This window comes from Schistocerca piceifrons, chromosome 10 (assembly GCF_021461385.2).
Source record: "Schistocerca piceifrons isolate TAMUIC-IGC-003096 chromosome 10, iqSchPice1.1, whole genome shotgun sequence".
Classification (NCBI taxonomy): Eukaryota; Metazoa; Arthropoda; class Insecta; order Orthoptera; family Acrididae; genus Schistocerca; species Schistocerca piceifrons.
Genome location: NC_060147.1, coordinates 49,519,659 through 49,536,298, shown reverse-complemented (window position 1 = coordinate 49,536,298; position 16,640 = coordinate 49,519,659). Strand labels below are relative to the sequence as shown.

The window sequence follows — 16,640 nt, the reverse complement described above, 5'->3', positions numbered from 1 at the left end:
TTTGCTGCATTACATTCGCACATCTTGGCTTTGTTCATTGAACAGTACCCAGCTGATATTTTGCCCGTCAGCATAATCTTTCAGGGTGTGATTCTAGTTCAAAACGACAGTAGACAATCATGTGGGCTTATTCCCAAAGTGTTGCAAAAGGATGTGTTGTTATTGCCCCACCAAGGACAGTTGCGAATTGTTCACACTAAACATTTAGTGTGCCAGCACTGTAATTGGCAGGGCATGGGCGCCCACATATAACAGATGGCACCACAGTGTCACGCATGCGCAGAGAGCCATCCGCTCCATCACAGACATTCTCAACTTGGCCTAAGACTCAATTGCCATGGCAACGAGTACACACTGGCTTTAAGGACCATTTTGGGACACCCATTGACTCATAGTGGTAGACTCTTTTAGCAAGTTCCCTTTTGACGGTTCCTACAAACTCTACCACATCACACAGCACCATTCAAGCATTGTCCTCCATATTTTACATTGAAGGTTTGCCAGAAGTACTTGTGTCGGACAATGGACTGCAGTTCACCTCACGTACTTTTGGACGGTTTTGTGAACAAAATGGTTCAAATGGTTCTGAGCACTATGGGACTTAACATCTGAGGTCATCAGTCGCCTAGAACTTAGAACTAATTAAACCTAAGGACATCATACACAACCATGCCCGAGGCAGGATTCGAACCTGCGACCGTAGTGGTCGCACGGATCCAGACTGAAGTGCCTAGAACCGCTCGGCCACATCGGCTGGCGGTTTTGTGTACAGAATGGCATTCATCATCTCAAAAATCAGCTGTTTCTCCCACAGTCCAATGGAGAAACAGAATGTTTTGTACGCACTTTGAAGCAACAGGTGGCCAAGCTTCACATCTCCCACACACAGGAATAGGCGCTGCAACTCTTTCTCGCCTCCTATGGCTCTCACCCACAAAATGTACCAGCACTGGCAGAACTTCTGCATGGACACCGCCATCAGACACTGCTCCACTCGCTACAGCCACCGCAGCATCCGGCCCTGCCAATAGTCCAGTGTATCACTTTGCACCATGTGATCTTGTTCTTTTCAGGGTTTATGACAACTGGGGGCACTGGGAAAGAGGCATGATCCAAGAATGCATTGGGTCTTCTATGTATTTGATTGCAGGTCCTGATGCTTTTCAGCACTGTCACCAGAACCAAATTCGCACATGTCATTTGCCCCGTGATTCTGCTGCTTTTCATTCCCCAGCTTTGCGTGTTCACATGACTGCGTGGCCTTTGCAGCTGCCTGTTGGTGCCACCAGGGCACCCCAGGAGAAGTGAATGGATGATACGCTCTCGCCCCTACCACCTCTTCACCAACCCAATGGATGTGGCCACACTGTGACCGTTGTAACAATACGAGTCAAGATAGATGTAATGGAACTTGAATAGCATATTTGCCTCTATTGGTTACAGTAGAGAGGTCGATCTTTCGGTCCTGTCTGTATATTTATATATAATATTGCACGAATAAAGGCTCGGCGAGCGTGAAGCTATCGTTAAAAACACACGCCGTGCGATTTGTTATGATTTGGTCGGTCATAATAATAATAACATGCTTTTGAATACAATTAAAATATAACTTTGATACCTGTCTAGTGTTATTGGAAATAATATGTAGTAAATTAATGAGTAAGGTAGCCGATCCTATAAGAAGAGGTAAAATTGGACATATTGAGGTGTTTTGCTTCATATTGACGAAGCCGATGATACGGCATCATTTTTTCGTTTACTCTTAGAAATAAACAAGTAAAGAAGTGCTAATTGTGCATTGTGAAAAAATATAAGGGCGAGTTTTAAATAACTACGGTATACGATCAGAGTAACAAAAGGACATTTAGTTACACGAAATCGTGGATAGCGAAGTGTGGTCATTAAATTGAGTACACCTACAGAGTGGTCAATTCCAGGATAAATCTATACGCATCTCATGAGGGACGCGGTATTGAGACCGTGTTTTTTTTTTTAAATTATATCACATAGAGCGGGCTCCAATTTATGAAAAGGAGAAAAACGTTAACTTTTACACGAACTCTTAATAACAGCAGATCAGAGAGAAAAGTGTGTAATTGTCTCATGCCTAACAAACATTTGTGGAGAGTCAATTACAAAATACTGTATCATTATCATTGACTGTTGGTGTCGAACAACCAAAACTGTTCATCAAAGGGATTCGATGGAACTTGGGAGTTAGGGTTCAGACACTCGCATATACTCCACATAAGAGTGTGAATGAGTGATGAATGCAAAATAAAACTGTGAACAAAGTTACATTAAATAAAACAGAAGAAACAAGACAGTTTGGTCGTATCTGTTATTATTCCATAAACTGTAACATTTCTTATCGTTGTACAAAGCCTTTATAGATGATCTTTATGACAATTTGCTTCGAAGGGATCTCGTTACGAGTTAAATTTTGGGCACCTGGTCAAGAGGGGGTAGTTTGTAGATCCTAACTACTGCAGCTATTCTGGAATCAGGTGCTACCATGACTGTTGTGTGTTGTCAATGACTTAAGGTTACAATATCGCATGCTCTAAGATCGACGCGTCTTTCCACTTGGTATAACGGTGCCTCACGGCAACAACGACAACGCCAATGACGAAGGAAGATACGATAGACCATCATCACCCCAGGACAAGCCCTCATACCTGGACATGTCCCCCGGCACCTATTTTCCGGAAGATGTTCATGTTTCCTCACAACGCAGATGGCAGGGTATAGTCGGGAGTTCGCCATCCTTCACAGTCACGGCTCCTGGCTCATCTCTACATCTAGCATCCTGCCTCCCTCCCCGTTGTTTGCAACCTCACTACATGACAACAGTGCGGCAATTCAGTGTGGAAGAATGTGCTGGCGTAAGCAAAAATTGTGATAAGTCTCTTCTGTCATGTTAGGCTATCTACCAGCTGCTAACAGCCGACTTTGACGTGGAACAGTTGTACAGCTATAGAGTCGACGGGAACTCTGATTATAGGAATTAGTTGTTATCTGCTTGATCCATAGAAGCGATCCTTTTTTTTTTATTTATTTATATTTTTTTTTTAGTTTGAAGAGTGTGGTACCGATGGTGGTTTATTGTAGTTTCCTTAACAAAAAGTTGGCAACACGATTTGGTTCTTGCTCTGTAGATTTAGCAGTAAAATTCACTGTTCTGGTGTGAGATTTGTAAGTCTCAGGCAAACTACACTGTCCAAGCACTGGTATTTCCTGTCCATTGTAAGCAGTGAAGTGCTTGCTAGATTTAAAAAAGATGTGGTGAGGCTAAATGTTCATACGTGGCACACTTATGAAAAGTTAATGAGGTACATGTGTGTAACTGAAAGTTCACACAACTTTTGTAGTGAGAGATAGTTTGTTAGAATGTCACTGCACAGCACTAGGGCAAGGAGGCGGCACAATCTTAATCTGTCATAAGTTGCAGCCCAGTCGAGTTGTAGAATCAGGCAGCACATAGCAACCAGAATAGTGTACATAGTGGACTTTGTACTTCGTCAGCAGTGAGGCTAACATGGACTACTACAGAGAGCTTGCAACACAACGACTGTCTAGAGCAGGGCTTAACAACTGGCCGGTTTTGAGGGCGAGTACTCGCGTCTCCTCAGGCACGTGCTCGCGAGCAGGTGCAAGGTCGCGGAGAAGGTAGGGAGGGGAAATGCGAGTGCACGTTTGAATGTGATCTCGCGTTCTTAGCAGATTTAACTAGCCATCTGAATGCTTTGAACATTTTACTACAAGGTAAAGATCTGCTAATTACGCATTTCATAGATCGAATAGGAACTTTTAAAATGAAATTGACACTTTGGGTGAGTCAGCTGGAAACAGGAAACCTAGCTCATTTTCCTACATTATCATCCACGCAAGATGTTCACAAAGACTGAACGTTATTCACACAGTTTAGTTGATCAGTGCTTTCAAGATCTGACAGCACTAGACAGTGATTTTGATCTGTTCTCTCCATATTCAGCAAATATTTAAGAGATTCGTCCTGAGCTGCAGCAAGAAATTATTGACCTGCAGTGTGACAGAGAATACAGAGACAAATTTCAGAACAAGAAAAACATTTTGGAATTCTACAGACACTTCCCTCAGGATAGATTTCCTCGTTTGCACAAACTGGCGGCTACAATAATATCAATGTTCGGTTCCACGTATGTTTGTGAACAACTGTTCTCTGCAATGAAATGTAACAAGACGCGCCTGAGAAATGCATTGTCTGATCGAAATTTAAACTGCACGCTGCGCCTAAAATGCACAAGAACAATTACTCCAAACATAGACGCAATTGTAAAGGGCAAAAAGTACAAGATAACCGAGAATCCCACACTTCAGTGACACCTTTTATTGTGTAACAGTTCACAAATTAATGCGAATGTAGAGGCATACACTAAGCTAATAAAATTATGTGGCACGTGTACATTCTCCTTTATTTGTTTCATTTGTCGCAGTAGTAATTCGTGAGTGATATCCCTGCAGGTGGCCGCAGATTTACATCGACTGGTGGCAGCTGTTGTGTACCCCACATGACTCTCCCCACTCTCCGCTCTGGTCCGGTAGTGGGGGTAGCGTGGTAGTGGGGGTAGCGTGCTCGCGCTGCTCCGTGCTCGCGCCTTGCTGCTCACAGCTTGCTCCGCGAGCACGAATGTTGTGAAGCCCTGGTCTAGAGCCAAGTAATTTTCTATTCTTATGAATAGAGAACCCAGTTAATTTGTGTGTGTAGTTTATGTTATAGAAACAGGATACGGGCCACCAGTCAACATCTTCTCCTGGCTTCCCTTGGTACAGCTCTACACAGACAACAGACGACGTTGGGGGGGGGGGGGGGGGGGCACATTTTCAAATTGGGTAGGGGAGGGGGGGGCAAGGTAATGCCTGTCTTTGAATGCCTTAGTAAGACCTACAGCATGCTGAGCAAGGTGTTGCACACATCACTCACACCAAAGCCGGACTGTAAGGGAGTGACTCTCTGGTGCGGTACACATAGCACATCAAAAAGCACATGCTGTCGACAGCTAATGGGCTAGATATGGCCAGAGGTTGGGTGGAGCCATTGGAGGTCAACATACTGAAAGGTGGCCCACTAGGTTGAAGAGAATTGCATGAAGCAGTCGGGAAGGAAGGTGTCGAGGACGTGGAAAAAGATTGCAAATGCCCAAAAGAATATCCCAGTGCCATACAACTACCCTATGGCCGCAGAACAATTTCCTCCCACATTCCCATTTTTCAAACCCTCCAGCCCCATCATGGCCCTATCTTATCCTATCAGAGGCAGGATAATGGGTGAATACCAACTCTACATTTACATGGTTACTCTGCAGTTCACACTTGCCTGGCAGAGGGTCCATCGAACCATTTTCATACTACTACTCTACCACTTCACTCTCAAATGAAATGTGGAAAAAAGGAACACCTAAATGTTTCCATTTGAGCTCCGATTTCTCTTATTTTATTATGATGATCATTTCTCCCTACGTAAGTGGGTGTCAACAAAATATTTTCGCATTCCAAAAAGAAAGTTGGTGATTGAAATTTCATAAATACATCTCGCTGCAAATAAAACCACCTTTGTTTCAGTGACTGGCACCCCAACTCGCATATCATATCAGCGACACTCTCACCCCTATTGCCCAATAACACGAAATGAGCTGCCCTTCTTTGCACTTTTTCGATATCCTCCGTCAATCCTATCTGGTAAGGACACCATAGAAAAAATACCACACAGCAATATTCCAGCAGAGGACAGACAAGTGTAATGTAGGCTGTATCTTTAGTGGGTTTGTCACATCTTCTAAGTGTCCTGCCAACAAAGCGCAGTCTTTGATTCGCCTTCCCCACAATATTATCTATGTGGTTTTTCCAATTTAAGTTGTTCGTAATTGTAATTCCTAGGTATTCAGTCGAATTGACAGCCCTTATTTTTGTGTGATTTATCGTATACCCAAAATTTATTGGATTTCTTTTAGTACCCATGTGGATGACCTTGCACTTTTCTTTTGTTTGGTGCCAACTGCCACTTTTCACACCATACAGAAATTCTCTCTAGATCATTTTGTAATTGGAATTGATCGTCTGATGATTTTACTAGACGGTAAATTACAGCGTCATCTGCAAACAATCCAAGGGGGCTGCTCAGATTATCACCTAGATCATTTGTGTAGATCAGGAACAGCAGAGTACCTATGACACTACCTCGCAGAATGCCAGATATCACTTCTGTTCTATTCGATGATTTACCATCTATCACTACGAACTGTGGCCTCTCAGAGTAAATCATGAATCCAGTCACACAACTGAGATGATACTCCATATGCACAGAATTTGATTAATAGTCCCTTGTGAAGAACGGTATCGAAAGCCTTCTGGAAATCTAGGAATATGGAATCGATCTGAGATCCCTTGTCGACGTCACTCATTACTTTATAGGAATAAAGAGCTAGCTCTGTTGCACAAGGACGATATTTTCTGAATCCGTGTTGGTTATGTATCAATAAGTCATTTCCATCAAGGTGATTCATAATGTTCGAGTACAGTATATTCTCCAAAACCCTACTGCAAATTGAGGTCAGTGATATGGGTCTGTAATTCGGTGGGTTACTCCTATTTCCCTTCTTCAATATTGGTGTGATCTGTCCTACTTTCCAGTCTTTGGGAACAGACCTTTCGTCAAGTGAGCGGTTGCATACGATTGCTAAGAAAGGCACTATTGTGTCGACATACTCTGAAAGGAACCTGATTGGTATACCATCTGGACTGGAAGACTTGCCTTTCTTAAGTGATTTAAGTTGTTTCGCAACACCTAAGAATCTACTTTTATGTCACACATTCTAACAGCTGTTCTGGTTTTGAATTGTGGAATATTTACTTTGACTTCTTTCATGAAGGAATTACGGAAAACTGTATTAAGTAACTCCACTTTAGTGGCACCATCATCGGTAACATTTCCATCGCTATCCCACAGTGACAGTATTTACTGTTTTTTGCCACTAGTGTACTTTACTTTTGGGTTTTCAACCATATTTTGAGACAATGTTTCATTGTGGAAACTATTAAAAGCATCTCTCATTTATGTCCGCACTAAATCTCGAGCTTCTGCGAAACTTAGCCAGTCTTGGGGATTTTGCGTTGTTCTGAATTTGGTATGATTTTTTCGTTGCTTCTGCAACAGTGTTCTGATGTGTTTTCTGTACCATGGTGGATCAGTCCCATCTCTTATTAACTTATGCGGTATGAATCTACCTATAGCTGCCAATACTGTATCTTTCAATTTGAGCCATATCTGGTCTACACATACATAATTAGCTTGGAAGAAAGAGAGACTATCTCTTAGGAAGGCACCAAGCAAATTTTTATCTGCTGATTTAAATAGATATATTCTGCCTTTTTTTTGTGGTTTTGGTTGATATGGTTTTGAGCCTCGCTACAGTGACCTTGTGTTCACTAATCCCTGCATCTGTCATGACGCTCTCTATTAGATCAAGTGCGTTTTCACAACCATTTACAATTCATGTGGGCTCATGAACTAATTGTTCAAAGTAATTCTCAGAGAAAGCATTTAGTACAATTTCCGAAGATGTTTTCTGACTTCCACCGGCTTCGAACATGTATTTTCGCCAACAAATCAAGGGTAGATTGAAGTCTCCATGAATTATAACTGTATGAGTGGGGCACTTATTTTTGATGAGATTCAAGTTTTCTTTGAACTCTTCAGCTATTATATCATCCGATCGGGGGGTTGGTAGAAGGAGCCAATTATTATTTTGATACAGCTGTTGAGTATAACCTCTACCCATAGTAATTTGCAGAAACTATCTATTTCAACTTCACTACAAGATAAACTACTACCAACAGACACAAACACACCACCACCTACTTTACCGTATTTACTCGAATCTAAGCCGCACTCGAAGCTAAGCTGCACCTGAAAAATGAGACTCGAAATCAAGCGAAAAAAAATTTCCCGAATCTAAGCCGCACCTGAAATTTGAGACTCGAAATTCAAGGGGAGAGAAAAGTTTTAGGCCGCACCTCCAAATCGAAACGAAGTTGGTCTATTGTAATATGAGGCACAATTTAGGTAGAATAAATGACGATACAGCTACAGTAGTTTGGTTCGAGTCGTAAGCTTAGCAGTTAAGCTTTACCAGGTAGCCATTGCTATGAGTCAGGCGTGCTTCGTCTGGTTTGAATGGGTTGCTTATTTTTCTTTGATCTGATAAGTGCCGTTCTCTTTGTTATAGGTGTTTATGTCACTCTAGGCTGAAAATGCATTATTGTACTGTGTCATGTATTGTTTGTCGCATTCTGATAGTAAGTGTTTACGACCTGTCGCCGCTCGTGGCATGGCTTGCTTACGTGCGCGCTACCGCCGCTTACAATTAAAAAAAGAAAGGAATTGTCTCATTAGCGAAACAATGGCAAGAGACTGCTATTTGTTGTTAATTATACTGCTGCTTTCTTTGATAATGATCAACAAGAACCAAATAATAGACTGCGTATGATAGATGTTCTGAACGACAGATTAGCTAAAATTTTTCTCCGTTTGAAAATCTTTGCAGACGCCTCTTTTGTACATCACATTCTGCACAGAAATTAGTCATCTTAGATTTAAAAATCTAGTCAATTGCCGTGCTTCATTTCTGACTGTATCACTATTAGGCATCAGAATAATACAAATATAAACATGACATGATATGTATATTCTTCCGGATTTGCTGCTGTCTCACACTAGTTTCGTAGGTTATTAGGTAGACAGGATTTAAATGAGATAGCAGCAAACACGAAAGAATACATGGCAAAATGTTTATATCCGTATTATTCTTATGTTGAAGAAAATACTGCATGTGATTCGCAATTCATAAAAGTTCCTATTAGCAACTATCTCTTCTCACACGTAGGAAAAAATTCAGAACGTAGAGTTGGCCATATTGAAAAAAAAAATCCCAAATTGTCTTGCCAGTCGGATTTTCGTAGTACATTGAAATGCTGCTACATTCGAAGATAAACAACACAGAATTTGTATTTACTTCGTTGGATAATGTATGAAAAAGCAGTGGTCGAAACTCGGGGCGGAGAAAAAAGCTCGTCTTACACCTTTTTTTTAAAAAAAATTATTTACTGACGCAGAGGTTTTGGCGCCAGTATTTATCTTTGTGCCTGCAAAGTATGCCTGTGTAGCGCTACATATATATTCGACGGCAGAAGTTAGTTCTGGCGGCATCTACCAACATTTTTCAGAACTTCCATTTACTTTGCACTCGATTCTAAGCCGCAGGCGGTTTTTTGGATTACAAAAACCGGAAAAAAATGCGGCTTAGATTCGAGTAAATACGGTATTTAATCTATCCTTTCTGAACACGGTTTGCACCTCTGCAAGAATTTCGACAAATTTATCTCCGGCTTTAGCCAACTTTATGTTCCTATAACGATTTCAGCTTCAGTGCTTTCTATCAGCGCTTGAAGCTCTGTTACTTTTCTTACACAGCTAAGACAATTTACAACTACAATACCGACTGTTGCTTGGTCGATTCTAGTCATTTCTTTGCTCTGTACCCTTTGAGACTGGAGCCTTTTTTTTTATCTTTCCCGAGTCTGCCGAACCTAAAAAACTGCCCAGTCCACGGCACACAGGCCCTGCTACCTGTGTAGCTACCACCTGTGTGTAGTGGACACCAGACCTATTTAGCGAAACCCGAAACCCCATCACCCTATGGTGCAAGTCGAGGAATCTGCGGCCTACACAGTCGCAGAACTGTCTAAGCCTCCGATTCAGACCCTCCACTTGCCTCTGTACCAAAGGTCCGCAATCGGTCCTGTCGATTATGCTGCAGATGGAGAGCTCTGCCTTCATCTCGCTAGCAAGACTGGCAGTGTTCACCAACTTAGATAGCCGCCGGAAACCGGAGAGAATCTCTTCCGATCCATAGCGACACACGTCATTACTGCCAACATGAGCCACCACCTGCAGTTGGCTGCACCCTGTACCCTTCATGGCACCCGGAAGGACCCTTTTCACATCTTTGATGACTCCCCTGGTATGCACACGGAGTGCACATTAGCTTTCTTCCCGTCCTTAGCTGCCATGTCCGTAAGCGGCTCCATCACCCGCCTAACATTGGAGCTCCCAATGACAAGCAATCCTGAAACTTCCTGGCAGATTAAAACTGTGTGCCCGACCGAGACTCGAACTCGCGAAAGGCAAAGGTCCCGAGTTCGAGTCTCGGTCGGGCACAGAGTTTTAATCTGCCAGGAAGTTTCATATCAGCGCACACTCCGCTGCAGAGTGAAAATCTCATTCTGACAAGCAATCCTACCCTCTGCACTTGTCCAGACCTCTCAGGAAGACTGGCCACTGCAGCAACAGGTGAGGCTGCCCTTGCTGGCTCACAAGTACTTTCAGCAGTGGGCAGTACCTCAAACCTGTTGCAGAGGCGTAAGGGTACAGCCTTCCGGCCAGCACCAACTCTGGTGTAATTTCTGGACAGCATTTTATTTGAGGATGGCTATCCGTTACCCACCATAAGAAATGGTGTAAACAGGAGTTGACCGTCAGTGACAGAAAACACTTCTAAGCTCAAGATGGTGGATTTAAAGGGCTGCTTCACAACCCGTGCCATGTGGATCCTTCCCCACAACACCAACTTCTATGAAGAATACATCTTAGCTGTCCTTGCAACATGCCCTTCAATTCAACACCTGTTTGCTCCACAACCACTTTTCCACACTATACCAAGAACATAGCTTTACTCATCTCCCATCCATGTGTCGTTCCCATACAGTCTCCCCTTCTTCAGTCCTATCTGCTCCTGTCAATGAACATCTGCACGCCATCGTGCACTGCACATGAGACCTCTCGCTTAAGAAAGATTTATCTGAAAGCTAGGGAAAGTTCTCACTCTTCTGTACATCCCTACTGACGACTCAGCACTTCGACTATATGGCTAGTTGTTCTTGTACTCCTAAAATAATTTGTATTTCATAGAGGATCTTCCATTATTGTATTAGTAGTAACAATACACAAAAACAACATATATATACTACCTGACCACGACATTATTGCACTCGGCCTCCCGTGGCTGTTACTGGAAACATGCGGAGACATTACAGTAAACTCGTACAGTGGAGGCTAAGGTAAATGCTCGTACCGTTATATATTTCAAGACAACTGTTTGGCCATCTGTTGCTTGAAAGTGTGTACAAAGTTTTCTGCTTCTCCACTGGACTGTGGGTGAAATAGATCACTTTTGATGTGGAAAATACCATTCTGTTCACAAAACTGTCCAAAATCACGTGAGGTGAACTGCAGTCCTTTGCCCGACCCAAGTACTTCTGGCAAACCTCCGATGCAAAATATGGAGGACAACGCTTGAATGGTGCTGTGTGATGTGGTAGAGTTCATAGGAACTTCAAATGGGAACTTGCTAAAACAGTCTGCCACTTTGAGTGCTTTAGCATGTCCTGCTGGAATATCACAATAAAAACTCACGATAAGCCGAGTGAAGTGCCCTCACTTCTAAGTGCAATAATACTGTGGTCAACTAATAGCAGTTTTTGAAGATATTTGAACGCAATACCAATGGCCCTCTTTTCTGAAAGCCTGATCTGTTAAACACTTTGTCACGAACAATATCTGAGAAAAAAATACTTGAAACAGATAAATAAATAGTTAAAGAACGACAATTAACATACCGAATTAAAACATCGGCAATGCAAACAAAAACAAGTAGGTAATAAATCTTACACTGTAAGCTGTTAATTTATCTCACACAATCGAAGATACAAAAAGACATGTTACTGAAGATCATAAGAAAGATAAATTTAGCATTAAGGCTAAGGGTGTGGCAAATTTACCATTAAGGCAAAGGATAAGGCAAACTTATAATTAAGGCAATGGATATGACAAATTTACCGTTAAGGCGATGACAGCTTATTCTGACAATTGCTTTAAGTGTAGCTGTTTTTCAGTCTCTGACAGGTTAACCCACTTATTTGTTGCTAATATTTCTGAATTATTCTTTGAGATGAAACAGTTTCAGCCCATAACTCTTCACAAATCACCTATTCATTTCTAACTTCATACACTGAAGTGTGTAACAAACACTCAACTACATGAAACACTATTCCATACACCGTGCATTAAACTGCTCAATAGATAAACACTGGCACTGAAGCCGAGTAGCTCGACAGAGCACTGAACTGTTACTAATCGCCTGTGCAGAAGCACGCACACACAAAATCACAAACTTCGACACAGCTAGTTTGTGAGAGCAATTTTTAAAGGCGGTGAGAGTTCCCGTAATACACACTGACTGGCAACAGTGGCAAAATGTCACAAAAATGAATCCGAATGCTTATCGTCACTGACAACTGACTATTAGCAGTAAGCTAAAAAAATCTATAATGACTAGCCAGCAAGTGGTTGCGGTTCAACTTTTACTGCAGAACGAACAATATTAACCCTGTTGTCCAAAGTGAAAATTACGATTATAAATTACAAAAAGGAGTTTCTCCATATTATTATGCTCCCACCAAAAATGTTTGCCTTATAACCATGGGGTTGCAACCCCAAGACTGAAAAGCCCACTGTACATGGACTGCAATCTGGTCATCTATATGTAATGAGTACCGGCTCTGCACACATCTATTTCCCAGTTGCTGCTTATTCTGCATCTGATTTAACAGTTACTTAGTTGGCTATTTCCATATTCCAGAGATCATAACTGCCATCTCTTATAATCATGAGGAGGGATATTCCACGTAAAGTAGGACACACTAACAATATTTAAAAGTTTAAAATTTGGTACTTTTTATATGTTTTGAAAAGGCTGGACTTCTTACTGTATGGCAACAAGTTTGTGGCCCATTATTGCTTTCCCTCCATAATTTGTAGTCATTTTTATAACGCCATATGTTTTTCATGTGATGTGAGTGTGAGTTATTGGAAATTTTGGATCTTCATTTCAACTAATTGGCAGGTAAGAATCAGCATATCATTATTTATGTTACTGTTACATACCCTAATGTATTACCTAAAGAGTATAAAACTGAAGTAGGTAAATTATAGGTTGGCGTAAACAACATAGCACAACAGCATGAACTTTCATGTAACGTGAGTCACTTTCAAGTAACTAAGTTTTTATACCAAGAGAGATATTAGTAATTTACTTAGTGTGAATGTGTAACTAATATCACTACTAAAAATTTCCCAATTTAAACCAATATTGTAAAAACAGCAAATTAAATGTGTAACAAGTCACATAATCTGAGTCACAGTTGTATTATTTTAAGATTAGAAGAAGAGGATGCCCGTAGCAGCAGGAGAAGGACAGAGTCGGAGGAGGGAAAAATTAAAGAGTGAAGGAAAATATGAAGAATTTAAGACAAATCACCTGGAAGAAGCTCGAAAAGGCCAGCAGAAGCAGAAACAAAAGTTTCTACAGTTGAGTAAGGACTATTACTAGAAGAAAAAAAGAGCTAAAAATAGGGAGAGAGTCACGAAACATAGGCTACATAAGATGAAAGATCAGCAACCTAGTAAAACAAGTTTGTCACCGTATAAGTCACTTAGTATTCTGGATAAAGCCATGGCTCGAGTGTGGCAATTGCTTACATTAGCAAGGTACTGTCAACTATACCTGAAAATGTGACGGTAGCTTCAATCTGGTCAGATGGACCTGCCTCACAATTTAAAAACCAAATATATTACTGCTGCTGTACCTCAAATTCAAACATTTCATAATGTGGAAATCTATTGGAACTTATTTGCTATATCCCATGGTAAAAAAGCTGTAAATGGAATTGGTGCAGTTGCAGAACAGCTAGTGGGGAATGCAGTAAAAAAGCAAACCATTCATAGTAGGTGATGCATCAACTTTCACTCTGGTAGCTGCAAGTACCTCAACTATGCAGGTTTTTCATGTGTCTATTGATGAAATTCAGGGAATCAATGTGAAACTTAATCTGGCTCAAATATTTTCTTCAGCACCATCAGTACCAAACACAAAAAGCATTCACTGCTTTCACCGCAAGAAAGGAGAACTACAAACATATCAGCTGTCTCCAAAGAATTTCGCTGCTGCAGATCATCATACTGAAGAAACTATATAAAGTGTGAATATTTGAGACAGGTACAAAGTAGGATATGACAGTAAATTCAATGCTGGAGAAGTACGTGCAGTTTTTAGAAATTCTTACCTAATCAATGCAATGGAGCGTGCTGGTCACTATTGGAAATGGCTTGTAAAATAAGATGAAATAACTAAGAAAATTAATCCACTTGATGTCAATGCAAGAGGATATTTTCAGTTCTCTGACTTAACTGCATTTACAGTTCATTTTCCCAGATGTGATGCTCTTATAATTTTTCATAGTGTTTGCAAAGTGAAATGTTAATGTGAAGTTTACCTTACTTGGCACATAAGGTCATATTTTCATTTCTCCACTTGCAGGAAAACAGTTTTTCCAACAAAAAGTATCAAGTAGCACGAGTCACATAACATTCAGTCATGCGCCTTTTTCAATATATTACAATATTTCACATGGTACAAATATTTTTAAAAATCTGTACCTCTGCCATTTGAATGCCAACCTAATATGCATTTTCTGTAATAAAAACCAGATCCATACTCCTAATAGTTTGAGGACAATTTTGACCTAAAATGCACATTAGGAGTAGGATTTCCCAAATTTGTAACATAAGTCACAACATAAATTACATTCTTGTTCTTTAATTTTAATGCTCTTCCCTACTTAAATAACACTTCAAAATCTTTGTCTGAATAACACAATTTATGATGATGATTTACAAAAGAAAATATGGGTTTACAGAGTGATAAGAAGTCAACAAAATAAAATATTGATTTCAAAATGTAACGTGAGTCACCATGGAATGCCCCAGGATCATGTCAATTACTTTAAAAATGTAACACATATTCTACATGTTGACTACTTACACGGTTGTCTTTTAAGTTACCATCAATTTTTTAGCATATGCTGGCCTATATTTATCTCGATTCTACGAAACTGGAAGTATTATGTTGTTCTTCAAGTCAAGAGTACAAATGAAGTTATCATTCGAACATTCACCAAAGCGATTGACCACCACCTGGAAGCATCTGTGATCTAGCTGCCAGCATCACTGGCTACTCGCACAACTAGTCTCGAAGCTACATTTAGTGACAGGACAGATCCCACAACCTGTGGCTGTTCACCTGCACAGTAAACCCCAACTGTCACCGTGTCCATGCAGACAATGCCTACTGTAATGTAATAGACTACAGTGCTCTACAGAAGTATACGATACACTTATTTACCTAACAACTCAATACATTATGATTTTAGTTATCTACATTTACATCTATACTCTACAAACCATGGTGAGCTGCACGGCAGAGGAGGCATCCCATTGTACCAGTTATTCGAATTTCTTCCTGTTCCACCCACATATGGAGCACAAGAAGAATGACTGACTGAATGCCTCTGTCCATGCTGTAATTATTGTAGTCTTGTCCTCTGGATCCCTGTGTGACCAATAGATAGGGTGTTGTTGTAAAATCCTAGAGTCATAATTTAAAGCCAGTGCTTGAAACTGTGTTAGTAGACTTTCTCAGGATTGCTTACATGTGCCTACAACAGGCTGCCAGTTCCATTTATTCATCTCTGTGACACTCTCCCAAGGATCAAACAAACCTTTGATCATTCGTGCCACCTTTCTCTGTATATGTTCAATATCCCATGTTAGTCCAATTTGGTATGAGTCCCACACACACGAACAATATTCTAGAATGGGTCATATGAGTTATTAGTACGCACCCTTCTTTGTACACTGATTGCACTTCCCCAACATTCTACCGATAAACCAATGTAGACCACCTGCTTTATCCATACATGAACCTATGTGATCAGTCCATCTCATATCCCTACAAAGTGTTACACCCAGGTTTTTTTGAGAGCTGGCCAATTCCAACTGTGACTCATTGATATTGTAATAAAAAGGTTTCTTTTTTTCATTTTGTGAAGTGCACAGTTTTACATTTCTGAACATTTAAAGCAAGCTGCCAATCTTTGCACCACATTGAAACCTTAGCACGATCTGACTGAATATTTATGCAGCTTTAGTCAGACAGTACATCATCATAGATAATTGCATAATCTGCAATGTTGTCTGCAAAGTCATTAATATACAACATGAGGAGCAAGGGTTCCAACACACTTCCCTGGGGCACACCAGGAGCTAGTTCTATGTCTGACAATCACTCTCCATCCAACATCACAGGCTGCATCCTCCCTGCCAAAAAGCCCTCAATCCAGTCACAAATTTCACAGGATACCCCATATGATCGTACTTTTCACAATAAATGTAGGTGTGGTACTGAGCCAAATGCTTTTCAGAAATCGAGAAACACTGCCTCGATCCAATGCTTTCAGTATGCCATGTGAGAAAAGTGAGGTTAGGTTTCATATGATTGATATTTTCAGAATCCCTGCTGGTTGGGATGGAGGAGATCATTCTGTTCAAGATATCTCATTATGAGTCAATCCAAATGAAGTGGTTGCTTGACCATTTTAAATACTTCAATTTTTTATATGTGTTTACCCTATAATTGAGAAGTTTAAAA

At 40.8% G+C, this 16,640-nt stretch overlaps 1 protein-coding gene across 4 annotated transcripts in view; it reads right to left on the bottom strand.

Moving 5' to 3' along the window:
* Window positions 1-16,640, bottom strand: part of LOC124719021 — a 104,133-nt gene that overhangs the window by 71,742 nt on the left and 15,751 nt on the right. For 3 of the 4 annotated variants that reach the window (XR_007005971.1, XM_047244690.1, XM_047244692.1), the window contains exon 2: window positions 15,395-15,542. The exons of the other annotated variant lie outside the window; for it this stretch is intronic. The gene's annotated coding sequence lies outside the window, so the exon portion shown is untranslated. The remainder of the gene's footprint in view (window positions 1-15,394; window positions 15,543-16,640) is intronic. 4 annotated transcript variants of the gene reach the window in all.